We start from the raw sequence: 14,116 nt of genomic DNA on the forward strand, positions 1-14,116 counted from the left end.
CAAATTCCCCCCTATCTATGCCTAACCTACCTTACAGGATTATTGTGATGATAAAATCAGGAAGGGAAGAACCAGTAGGTTGCCATGAGCCACTTGCTGGAAAGGCAAGACATAAATGCAATAATGTGTTCTTCAGCCAAAGATTTTTTTCTTAATAACATTACACCTGCAATGTGTTGTGTATTTTATGGACTAAATCTTATTAGAGGGATCCAGATTCAGACTGTCAAATAACAGATAGGACTGGGGTGGGGTGCAGGGCACTATCAATATATTATTGTTAGATGTTAGGAGACTTCAGCAGACCTGATGCTTCCTGGCTGCTATCTGCTCAGATCCTTGAAGGCACTCTCATCACTTGTTCCATACCATTCTGTTTGTGAACATTGATTCATTGTTCTAGAACTGGACAGTGTTAAGCAGGCTGATTAGCATACATGAAGTGCTAATTGTGAACACTACTATCTATCTCTGTGAAGCTATAAAGCAGGGCCTATACTGCACAGACCTCTTAGGAATTGTGGTGTCTAACAATCTGCTAAAAGGCAGACAATAGAGGCACAGTCTTTAGTTTATTGGTGAATTTATGGGAAGTTTTAGTTTACATAGCTCAGTAGCTCACAATCACTGCACTTAGAAAGAGTTGGTTTTTTTTCTTTTCTTTTTGCAAGGTCTCATGGGAAAGATATTTTGCATACAGAGACAGTGTTGCCTGATAAACTGCACGTACAGTATATCTATCCGAGGCAAACCAGAGCAATTTGTCCTGATGCTCACAATAGTTCATTTATAGCAATGCTTCAGTCTTGGCCCATAACCACACAGGCTTTCCCTCCCTCTGACAGTGCAACAGGGCTTTTCTACCTTCCATAAGACAGTGAAACTGTCCTTCTTATCTCATGTTTCCAATGAGACTTGCTGCTTGCAGTTGGAGGGACCACAGCTGCTTGAAACATGCTGATAGAGCTATTTCACAGTTGTATTCCAGAAATGCATCAAACTGACTTTATCACCCAGTGGAGTACTCTGGGGTAAGAGCATCATCTGCGTGAACTCAATTGGATGGTAAGCTGATTTTGAGTTAAAGATATATTGAAAATGAAAATAGGATTTTTGAAGTAATCCAAAACCAACAGTAACATAATACCAAGTGCTGTTTTTAACCTCTAAAGGCCTGAATGACGTATACATTCATTTCCAAAGGCAGGAGTAGCTAACAAGATGACCTCCGAATGATGTTGGGATACAGCTCTATTCATCCCTGATTCTTGTGAGCCGCCCTGAGATCTTTGGATGAAGGGTGGGAGATAGCTCAGTCGCTTAGAGCATGGCACTGATAATGCCAAGGTTGCAGGTTCAATCCCCATATGGGACAGCTGTATATTGCATTGCAGGGGGTTGGACTAGATGATCCTCAAGGCCCCTTCCAACTCAACAATTTTCACCGAGATCTTTAAAAAAGCCCTTCTCCAAGTCCCCTCCTGGTAGGTAAAGGCATGCACTTTTATTTCCTCCCCTTAGTAATAGCACTTGTTTAAGCAGATAGTAGTACTAGACTGGGTCTATCCCCATCTTCCAACAAAGTGAATGACTACCTAGTACATATAATGTTCAGTCAAAATACATTCTTCTCCTTTATCTCCTTCCGACAGAAAAAATGGCCAAAATCCAAAGGAAAGCACACAGAGGGCTGAGCTGATCAAAAACAAAAACACAGAAACAGTACCACCTCCAAAACTCAGAGGTCCTACATGCACATCCCACTACCAGTAGCTGCCTGCTGCCAGTGCTGACATAGGGTTGCCATATTTTGAACAGTGAATGTGAATCCGGATAGAAAAGTTTAGTATTGTGAAAGCTCTACCATTTACAGTGTTCAGGGTACGTTCATGGCTGCAGTACTGAGTGGAGGAAATTGACAAACTCTAGCATGAATACAATACGTTTAGGCACACACATGGGAACTCTTCAACAACAGTCTCTAGGGCATTTCTCTGAAGTCACACTCACTCATAGCTCTCAAAAAGTCAGCTGTAATTTCCCAAAGTTTCATTGGCTGTTTAACCCAGAGGAGATGATGCCACAATACACCAGTTGGTTTCTAAGCCTTTCTTCTCTTTAGGAAATATGTCTGTGCTTTATTGACATAACTGGACAGTTAACCATAAAGATCACACTCATCTACATTTCTGTTGATACAGCTACATGAAAATTTATGTTCCGTGTATGGCATGTGTCTCTTCAAGTATACATAAGCACCCAAAAGTACCTACTCCCAATGTCCTCTTTGGAGACCCTGCTCAAGGTTCCTCCACTGAATAAACTGAGGTAGGCAGCTAGCCACAAAAGGCCCCTTTCAAAAGTTGCTACCTGGTTATGGAATAGCCTTCCTAGGGACTTTCTTGTGCCATCTTTGTGAAGACATTTGTGGTCTGTTCTTAATTTGGGGCATGCTATGAATTCTGCTTTGTTCTATTTACATAGTACTTCCGTTCTCTTTTAATGTCATGATGTTTTTCTTGCATTTCCGTTGTTTTCATATGCAACCTGTTAGCAACCCAGATAACTCTGTGTTATGAAGCAGCATACACATGGAACAAACATATCAGATACTTATTCCTATTTACATCTTGCTAGAATGGAATGCATATACTTAAATAGAGCGTATTATTATATTTAGAGGAAAATGACTTAATCTAGTATGCATATGATGCATACTACTGAGTAAATCTGTATTTTCGGTACATAGAATATAAACCTTTTCCTTTTAGTCCTTCTATCATGTTTGTAAACTGCAAAGGATGTAAACATAGGATAAATGTTAACATCCTGTCATATCTGCAACTTTCCATTTAACAAAGCTACCAAAATAAACCTGTAAGTCTGTTATCAAATATCAACACTGAGGGAGAACATTCTGAACTCAAGTTGGCTTTGAATGTGTCATGAAATCTAATTAACACATTAACTGCACAATCCTATGTAAAATGCATTGCATTTGCTGGAAGAATGTATAGGATTGAGACCCAAAGTCCACTGAACTTGGTGGCATTTACTTCTGAACAAATCTGCATAAAATCTGGCTGCATGTCTAGGATGTTTTGTTAAGATAGCTTTTCTCTCCACATGGCAGATACTTTAATTGGGGTATCCATAAAATTTACTATAATTCAGCCAAGTAACATCTGACCTGTGCCATAATCACAGTTTATTAAATTGATAAGCAATTAAGATTTGTATCCCATCCCAAATTTCTTTGTTGTAATTAACGCCCCCCCCCCAATTCTAGGTTCATTGTTTTCCAATGTGCAATTTAATAACTATTTCAAATTTTTGACATTTTGTCAACTTTCTAAACATATTGTGTTAAAGTCCAATATTACATAGTAAGGAAAGTCACTCCACTGAATAAGATACCTGCCTTATTGTTACAGCTTCTCTACTTCAGCACCTGGAGCTCAGTCCATATCCACTCTTCTGAAGGTGGGGTCTTTGACCATAGTGAATCTTGAGGAAATCTAACCACAGTATTTCCAAACTTGTTTGGTTATTTTGGCATATCCACCTAAGGGGTAATACTAATTTTGATAGCCTAGTAGTCCAGACTGTCTGTAACTCTCTGCATATTATATATTGTCTTCTGTTTTCTGATGGAGATGGGTGAGCTGTACATCCAACTAAAATGTCACCATTTGATAGAGGAAGTACCATTTTTCGCCTGCAGGGACCACATTAATTTTGCTCCACAAAGATGGATGGCATTCATCTTCCATGTTTCCTCCTTCCATTTTACCTCAGAAACCTTCTGATATGCTGAGTTAACTATAGCTGTTCAGAGTGGGGATTGATCCCCTCTTCATGTGATAAAAAGCTATGTATTAGAAGCCTTACAGCTAGGCCTAAAGGTGGGAGGCTGTATAAGGTAGCTTAGAATTTCAATAAAAAGAGTAAGGCTGCAATCCTAACGCCAGTCTCCTGGAAATAAGCACCACTGAATTCAACAGAACTTACTTTTGAATAGGTATGTTTGGGATTGTGCTGTAAGAGATAGTAAAACATGGGTTGAGGCATATATTTCCCTAGCATCTACCCATACCAGAACTCGTCAAGTATTTGAACCTACAACTGTGGAGCAGAACAACTAGGAACATGCAGTCATTCAGTGAAGAGGAAAAATGTCTCTATTTCATAAATTGACCCAACATACCTGACTCCCCCTTTAAGAACAAAAAAGGAGTCTTGCAGGATCAGACCAAAGGCACATCTAGTTCATCATCCTGTTCTCACAGTGTTCAACCAGATGCCAATGTGAAGCCAACAAGCAGTCCCTGGGCGGTTTCACCAGCTGTCCTGATCACAAGCCTTTTTAATTCTCAATGAACTTCCCTACACGTCACTCACTTTAACTCTGCGCACCGTTCTTTCTTCTGTTATAAGGAGCTTCTCTTTTGTTTGCAAAAATCTATGAATGTTTGTTTGCTTGTGCCCCAGCTGGCACGAGCAATGGTCAGAAGTGATAGCAGTTGTAGTTTAACAATATTTTAAGGGTTGGCCATGCTGGGTATAAATCAAGGATGAAGAGGAAGAAAGCTCTACATAAAGGAAACCACAGCTCTCTGTTTTTTGCCCATTTTACAAAGTCTTTCCCTTGTAGATTGCAAAGTCACCAAGGGGAACAACGTACATAATAATGTGTATAATAATGAAACCAACCAAAAATTAGGAAGTAAAATACATTATTTGCTAAAACAAAATTAAAATGCATAGAAATGCTGTGATGAAAACAATGATCACTTGGGGAAGAAATTATTACTCTACATGTTTGTACAAGTCAAATAAAAATAGGATTTGATGAAAGAATGTTAGTCTAAGTGTATCTGATGTGCTACCATGTTCACTATGAGTGGCTATACTTTTGTAGTCAAATTAGAATATAACTGTGTATATACATTTTTAAATGTTCAGATTTCTGAGACAAGTTATTGTTATAAGAACCTCTTTTAAATAGAGTGCTTGGGTTAGGGCTGGTTATATTTTATTTAAATTTTGAATCCATTGCCAGTTGTTAAGCAGTGATTTTCCATCTTCTGCACTTTGCCCTAACTCTGAACAAGGCTGAAATAGATGTAGACTTAGAGCTTTTCTGGATTTCCATAGCCCAGACTACCACACTGACCTCTCGTAAACCCCAGTGAGACGACACAAGCTTTTTCTGCCCAGCAGCACTTCAGGGACATTAAGTGTAAAAGAGAAGGTAAGTAATTCGCCATACCTTCCCATTTCTATAATGGAGGAAGACGTCCTGATACATTTACAGTGCTCCTCTGGGAATATTCCATCAGTTATACCTAACTCTAATGGACAATAATTGATTTGAACTTTCTACTTAGCACGAAGCTGTAAACAACTTCAATCCAGGCTGGAGCAGCAAACCAGTCATTTGTAAATTTGAAAGACATCTGAGAAACATGTCCAGCATGTCATGAAGTGCCCTTGGTTTTTTATAAACTTAACATACAGTTAACTTATTTTATACGATGACTACCACAAGTGTAAAGGATTGTGAACCACATATTTCAGCACTGTTTGAGGTCCATTGTGTCAATGTGCTTGTATGAATGACAGAAGCAGCTTTGGATTGTACATCTCCCGAGTTAGGTGTGACCCACACAATTATCTTAAGTATTAGACAAATGCTAAAGCAAGCACTTCTGTGGCATACTGCAAGAATAAGGATTTATGTCACCATACTTTAACGTTTGCCTTCTTTGTCCTAACCCAATGTAGACCAATCATCCTTTTGTAGGATAGGTATGTATGGTGGTTCTCTCTTATCACTTGTAATTATGAACTCATGAGAGCTTGGCTGATATCTTCTCGAAAACTGTCTGCTTTACTTACACTATTTTGTTCCACTACTACCAGCCATCATTATAAGGACTGTTAGCATAGATCCAGCACTATATCACCTTAGATTTTCACCAAGAGTGGGATATAAATTCAGTCATATCTTAATAAATGGTTTTGGCCTCATCCATGTTCATTCTCATGAACAATCCCTGGACGGACCAACAAGGATGCACACAGAAGCCCTGTTAAATTATGTTAGATCGAAAATGGTGCTAATTGGTCTCTCAGCTAGAATGTGAAGAAATGGAAAATGATGCTGAAGGTATCATGACCAATAGCTGTGCAGAAACTGTATGGTGTATCCTGAATGAAAACAAGCTCCCACACCCACACCCACCCACACCCACAAGTATGTAGCATTGCTGAGTCCAGAAAAAATCTATATGCCTGCCACAATAGCAGTAGTGATGTGTGGATCTCATCTCCCCGCCAGCCCCAGTCTGACTCATTTGTCATCAGTGTTTAATGAGCTCATTCCCCAGGTGACTGCAAAAACCCTGATTTCTTTATTGGCGTCTTCTTCTAGTTCATAGCCTTGGAGTGTGTGTTTGTGCCAACAGTGCCTGCCACATATGCATTATCACACAGCTTCTGAGGATTTCGAGTATGGTTGCTGCAGCACATACATTAAAACTAAAAGTACAGTGCATCTCAGTGATGCCTTTGAAGCATGCCACACTTCACAATTGGTTTATTTATTTACATAATTTATATTGTACATCTTCAACATACATTTAGTGAAATGGATTGGGGGGGGAACAAACTGAGCTTGTATCTTGACAAGATGAAGGCATTGTGGGTGAGTAGTTCCTGTGTCTGGGAAATTAGTCAGCTGCCTACCCTCAATGGGGTTGCACTCGCCCTGAAGAAGCAGGTTCGCAATTTTGAGGGGCTTCTGGATTCAGCTCTCTCATTGGAGGCTCAGGTTGCCTAAGTGGCTACAAAAACCTTGCCACACTGGGGAAACCTTGCCGCACTAGTTCATGTTTTGGTTACTTCGAGACTGGATTACTAACCAATGTGCTTACCTCATATTTGATCCAGAAGCTGCAGTTGGTGCAAAATGCTGCAGCACAATTGCTGAAAGGTATGAGAACTTGTCAGCATATAAAACCTGTGCTTTGTTTGCCAAAACTTGCACTAAGTACCCTAACTGCAGATCAACATGTGTATGTTGATTTTTGATTTTCTAGGTACATAAATTTCCCATGAAGCAAAACTGGGACTGTTTTTCTTGTTTTTCTTTTGCTTGTTCAGTTAGTAGATGTGTTAGCTTTTGTCACCTACTACTGATTAAACCAGGCATCCATCCCCAAACTGTGGCCCCCCAGATGTTTTGGCCTACAACTCCCATAATCCCTAGCTAACAGGACCAGTGGTCAGCGATGATGGGAATTGTAGTCCAAAACATCTGGAGGGCCAAAGTTTGGGGATGCCTGGATTAAACTTTACAACCGTATGCTATAGCACAGAATCAGGGACACAGTCTTAAAAATGGAAGGTAGAATGAAGTAAATTATTTATTTTGCATGGTTTATCATTACCAATTTAGACTGTTGGACACTATCACCCCCCATATATATATATATATATATATATATATATATATATATATACTGTATATGAAAGGCATGCTTTAAAACAATACTTAATTCGGTATCTTTCAATAGGCAATCTGAAAAAGGGGAGTGGATATTCATGAAGAAAAGCAGGTGCTGCAACAAAGCAAAACACATCCTTCAGCTGAACACTTCACATCACAGCGTCATCTCAGAGAGAAATTACAGTGGGGGCTTGAAATTGTAATGTAAGTACTCACAGAAAGGGGGGGGGTGTAGATTCAAAAACAAATGACCAAAATAATTCATTGTTAATACAATTACACCAGTGATGTATTTGGCAACATCTTGCAAACAGAGAGGCGAAACCTGGCCTGGGACCTGTCTGCCTTTAGGGCCATTTCTTTCCATACCATTGTGCCACCCTCTTAAATCTGGCAGAGAGGTTCTTCTTTGCCTGCCAGCCATGGATGAAGCAATACTATTAGAGACACATTAGAGAGCCTTCTCTATGGCCCTAAATTGTGGAATTCTTTTCCAATAGGTCTTCTGCAATTTTGTTTAGACAGGCTTTTCATCTGCCTGCTTAGAAACTTGGGAAATCACAGAAATATAGGCAACAACTGATTTACACGTGTTCAATTGATCCATGACCATCCATGCGAACATCATGGCAACCTGGAAGTGACCTGGGAGGTGGGCTGTGCTGGAAGTGACCTGGGAGGTGGGCTCTGCTGTTGTGTGAGATGATCTGGGTGCAACCCCTGCACAAATCGGGGGTTGCCTGTATATGAAATAGGTTGTACAAATGTTTAGTTATAATATAAAAAAATAGTAGCAGGAAGAATCTCACCGTAGTGATGACATGACAAAAATAGCCTTGTACATAAAAACAAAGGTCTACATCTAGACTTCATTATGCCTAGAGTCGACCTACTGAAATCAATGTGACTTGTTAATCATGCCTAACTCGACTCTAAGCACGACTAAGTATCCAACTCAAAACCTACACAGTAAATCAACAATACATTCAATAAGGGCACAATTAAACAAAAACTGACCCATTCAGTCAGTATACTTCTAGCTGTATGATTAGATTTGAAACAGTATGGGTCTTTAATTTCATCTGGATAAATAACTGAATAATTGTACTAGCAACAAACTGAAGACACAAATATCATTTGCTTTAATGGTCACAAATGCATGCTACACTATCAAAGTATAACTGCACCTGGAACCTGCTTTAAATGCTATTGTTTTTTCTTACCTAGAAAACAAAGCAACTCATGCAATCTTAAAGTATATAGTATAGAATGATAGAGCATTAATTAGTTGGAATCAAAGCATCTGAGAACTTCCTTGGATCCATGGGGAGGGCTCACAGGTCTGTCAATACTAGTCAGTGAGTCCAATCCAATGGATGATGTAATTTTCACAATATAATTAGAATTCAGTGTACTATTGACCTGATGCTTGATCTTTCTGCTCACCCTGGACCAATGTGATAGAGAGCAATGTTGCAGAGCACTTTTAATACTGGTATGGAAAACAGTAATGTTTGGCTGGCTGATATAAATAAAATAACCAAGACTGTTTTTTCCATTTAATTAATTACTCTTCCTCAAAAGTAAGATTAAAATAAACTGAACTTAATGTGATTGTGTATGCTGCTTTGGGCCTGTTTAGTAGAAAAGCAGCAGATAAATACATACAAACATACCTACAAGAATCAGTGCTGTGCAATAATTTAGGCACAAGGTTTCTACAACACTTATGGCAGGGAAAATCTATTTAATGCAGAGGAAGCACTTGTTTACTCAGAAGTAACTCCCATGTTATTCAGTGAAGCTTACTCCTTCATAATTGTGCACACAATTACAGATTTGGTACATATGCAGTTTTATCCCCTGTAACATGGGGGACGACTAATAGTGCTCCTCTAGATCAGTGTTTCCCAACCTTGTGCCTCCAGCTGTTCTCGGACTACAATTCCCATCATTCCTGACCACTGGTCTTGCTAGCTAGGGATGATGGGAGATGTAGTTCCAAAACATCTGGAGGCACAAGGTTGGGAAACACTGCTCTAGATCATCTCAGTGATCAGGCTTGGGTAGAAGAACTCAGGCAGTCCTTAAGGTATCCAAAACACTAATGACTGCTCCCAGTGGCTTCATATAGATCTTTAATAGCATTAGAGAGAGAAAAGTGCCCTGTGGAACAGCATAACGCAGGTCCCATGGAGTCAAAGAGCAATTCCCCAGTGCTACTCTCTGTACTCAGCTATGCAGGTAGGAGCAGAACCACTGCAATACAGCCCCTCCTATATCCACCCCACAAAGTCGATCTAGGAGGATCCCATGGTCACGGGTTCAGTCTTGAAACCTGATAAAGGTGTCAGGTATTGCTGCTAAGGGTGCACCATGGTTATTTCTTCCCTCTGTGCTCCATTTGCCTCTGCTCACTGTCTACAGAAACTGCAAGGCATTCCCATATGGTGGGGTTAATGTTACCAGCCTTCATGTCACATTTGCAGATATCTTTGTAATGCAGAGTTGGTCTCCCAATGAGCTGTTTGTGGATTGTCAAAGACAGTGACAGCAAAACACTGGTCAAGAATATAAATAAACCCTGATTGAAATAGAATAATGAAAAAGTGCAGCCTGCTGAAAAATTAAAATACAAGTTTGTTCAAGTGTTTAGCAATTGTAAAGGTTTATTTTTAAAAGGTGGATATTATGCTATTTTTTTTATTAGAGACATCTCTATATCAGCTAATTACATTTCTTTTTTTAAAACAACAACAACACCCTATTGTTTCCAAAAGATGGGAACTTGTACCATGTGATTATAAGTTAAATGGAATCATAGTTATTTTCTTTCAGACATTACATTTTGATTTTAAATGAGAAGTTATAGCTCTAAGTTTCAACTAAAATGCCTCCTGCATGTATGTGTGCGTGTTAATCTGGCAGAATCATCAGAAACTACACACTTCTGGGATAAGCAAATGGACACAGTTTTCTATTAACTGTTTTGAACACCATGTGTTGAAAGAAAACAACAGAACGGAAATTGCTCATCCAAAATGCTAACTTGTGGCATGGCACAGCCAAAAAAGCAGGTGTGTGGCATGCAGTTTACTTTACTAACATGCCTACCACATGCCACTCAATTCTGTTACCCCATTTACTTTATTTGGGAACTTATTCATATATTGGCAATAGACTATGGCTCAGTGGAGGATCTATAAAAAGGGTCATGACCTATTTGAGAAAACAGTGACGAGAATAATAACATCATATCACAGAATAATCCTTTGGATTATCTGTTGCGACCCTTGCTTCTGGCACAAATCATAAATGTGCTTCAGATCATGTTATTCCCATTAGTATAATATTCTTCACAAAATCTGGATGGGCAACACAATCTTGCTAATTCATACTACTGACTGAATCTGATTTGTAACAATTCACTATTTTTTTTTTGCAAATTAGTAAACGAATAGACCCAACAAAAGGAAAATAAATGAGGGATGTTCCTTTGTGAAACGTATTTTATTGATTTACAAAGGGACCTGTTTATATCTGATTTGCGAAATTTTAGGAAATAGGAGATCTTGGAGAGGACACAAAAAGGGAGACTGAAAAAGTTATGAGGCTAAAGCACCCCTCTGAGCTGGAGGAAGAGTGGGATGCAAATGTAACAAACAATCCCTATATGCATGCCTACAATATTGCACCAATGTTGCAAACTCCTGCTTATTTATAAACCAAAAACCAAAAAGATATAATGCCGTCAAATGAAATGATATATGCAACATAATTTCTGGTAAGGTTCCCTGTCTTTCCGATATGAAAACAGCACTGCAAGAATATAAAGGTGTAAAATATCCTATGACCAAACACCTACTGTTTCATTTATTTTCCACTCACTTGATGCTCTGGCAGCTTCCTCTTTCCTTCTCCAGGATGGAATTCATTATCATAGCCCTGAGCTATGACTTCATTCATAACGCTTGTTGCAACTGCACCCGCATTTCTCTTTGCTGGCTGGTGTGTGTTTGTGTGTGTGTGTGTGTGTGTGTGAGAGAGAGAGAGAGAGAGAGAGAGGCGGGAGATCTGAATGTGTATCTCTGGATACTGAAGATTTATATTGACAGAATAACAGAATATGGAAGAAGTCTGGAGAATCACTTTTCAAACATTTGTTACTGTTCCTTTAGACTAGCAGTTTAAATATTACAAGTGAACACTCCAAATATTTGCATCCGACACAGCAAAGAAAGTAGCAACCATCACCCTCCAGCCCAAAATTAGAGGGAATATGGGGGAAGTCAGGTACCTCATTAGAACATCCTGGGTACTAATTTGCTGACTCTCCAGACTAACAGAAGGGCACCCACACATTATTTGCATCAGCAGCTTTACCTGCTTCCTCCTGTTTCATGAGAATCTTTCCCATGCTCTGGATTTGGGCTGTTAGTGGACATATGGTTGTTGTGGGGATTAAATGATGATGAGGAGAAAGAACTATGTACCGTATATCACCTTGACCTTAAATGTGAAGGAGGAGGAGGGGGAGGAGGAAGGCTAGAACATGCTAAAGCAGGGCTTTCCAAATTTTCCAAACATTAGTGTGTCGGCTGCAGTGTGTCACACAATATGTGTCCGTATCTCTTGCAAGGGGTCAGTTTAACATCCGGTTTGCTAGTAAAACTGAATTACTGTGCTGCAAAATGATGGATGACTAAAAAGTGTGTCACCAACATGAGAAGTTTTGAAAGCTCTATGCTAAAGGTTTATGTCACGTTTTTGCAGGGAATGATCATACTGAAAGAGGTCAGGAACCCAAGTCAGGACCATAATAGACACTATCATCAATTACTGAGAAATGCAGTGTTTCCCACACTACCTCAGCAGTCCAACAATATAGAGTATGCACACACCAGAAGGCTATGGCGCACAGGAAAAGTCCCAAGGGCAGAGGGGTGGCCCTTTAAGAAGTTCTATTTCTCCAAGGGGGCAGAGCCTGAGAAGGGTAGACTGGAGCCAGAGGCTCTAAAAGCTTCAGTTCACTTCCAACCCTTGTTACCAATTATAAGCTATCCTGTGCAGTGGCAACTGACCTGCCTTGCTCTGTGGTCTTCTCCATAGATGCAGGAGAAGCACATCACAGATTTAGAATTGGACTGGCAATTATGAGCTTTCTTGGAAAGAAAAACCAATCTGTTTTCCAATAGCTTTCTTCCAGTTTATAATGTTGGTACATGTATGCTGATATTGCGTGTTCATTATTGCACTGCTCCTTGGAACTGTAGTTCCGTTTCAAGCACCCTACCTCACCCCACAAGACCAGCCACAGTAAAAAAAAAGGGGGGGGGAGTTACCCAGCAATATTTAAACAAACACCAAGAAACAAGAAAGGATTTTTGACCTGGATATGGATACCACCACTACACTTTTTTTTTTTTGCAGTACACTAATCAAGAGAATTCACCCAAATAGAGAGGATAACTACACTGAACAAAAGGCTGCTTGATCATATAGTTTACAGAAATCTATCAGGTATTCAGCAAGAGTGAAGAGTTAACAGAAAATAGTCTTTGGATGTCCCTACAAAGAAGCCCGTTTTGGCTGCATGGTCTAATGAATGCTGGCCACCTCCGTGAAGCGTCTTTTTAAACATTTTGTATTGCAGAAGAAATTCTGAGGGCAATGACACTCAATACAGGTGAACAATATGAGTAGGATAAATACAGTCGTACCTTGGAAGTCGAACAGCTTAGTTACCAGATGTTTTGGTTCCCGAACGTCGCAAACCCGGAGGTGAATGTTCCGGTCTGCAAACTATTTTTGGAAGTCAAACGTCCGATGGGGCTTCCACGGCTTCCAATGGCTGTAGGAGCTTTGGTTTCTGAATATTTTGGAAGTTTGAACAAACTTCCGGAATGGATTCTGTTCGACTTCCAAGGTACAATTGTATAATGAACCATGTAGTTGCGAATTTTGACAGAAAATAAAATCCTATGCACTGTTTCTCCACTCTGCAAGTAAGAAAACACAACTTCAGGTAGGTAGGAGGTAGATACTCCTTGAACATAGCCCAGCCTACATTCTTATCCACAGACTCCATTTTTATCTACAGGCACAGCTTTGCTGCCCTTTCCAAATTACCATCTTCTAACATATCCATATTTCTCTCTGAAAATAAATCCATTCCTTTTCAGTACCAGGAACCAGAAGAGAACTTATAGGAGTTCTGGATAAGTTCTTGCCTGCCGTGTGTGAGAGACCAGAATAAACCAGTTTCTTAGGTGACCACAGATTTAATTTACAAATTTTAAATCTTGCAAATAAAACAATTTTTGAGGCATAGAACAGTTGCTGACAGTTCTTTATAAAGATAGACAGAAATCAAGAATGACATTGAAGTGACTGCTGGTTAGAACCAAAATGTTCTACAACAACTTTCCCTACTCTGTCACATTCTGAGAGAGGCTATCAATAAACTTTGCAAAGAGAGGATTGCAGCTCTGTCTTTGTGTATTTAAGATGCTGTCAAAACCTTGACTGCTTGACATCCTATCAGGTACTACAGCTGTTGCACAGCTACAGTACTATGTCTCTGAATAACCCAAGGTAGAAGCA

At 39.6% G+C, this 14,116-nt stretch overlaps 1 protein-coding gene across 28 annotated transcripts in view; it reads right to left on the minus strand.

The window, feature by feature from the left end:
* ZBTB20 (zinc finger and BTB domain containing 20) overlaps window positions 1–14,116 on the minus strand; it is a 520,201-nt gene that overhangs the window by 96,297 nt on the left and 409,788 nt on the right. The window contains exon 8 of one of the 28 annotated variants that reach the window (XM_088668199.1): window positions 6,939–6,990. The exons of 26 other annotated variants lie outside the window; for them this stretch is intronic. The gene's annotated coding sequence lies outside the window, so the exon portion shown is untranslated. Of the gene's footprint in view, window positions 1–6,938; window positions 6,991–13,233; window positions 13,513–14,116 lie in introns of all 28 variants that reach the window. One more of the 28 variants, XM_088668200.1, reaches the window with a different exon arrangement.

The sequence above is a fragment of the Zootoca vivipara genome, chromosome 4 (assembly GCF_965207765.1).
Source record: "Zootoca vivipara chromosome 4, rZooViv2.hap1.1, whole genome shotgun sequence".
Taxonomy (NCBI): domain Eukaryota; kingdom Metazoa; phylum Chordata; class Lepidosauria; order Squamata; family Lacertidae; genus Zootoca; species Zootoca vivipara.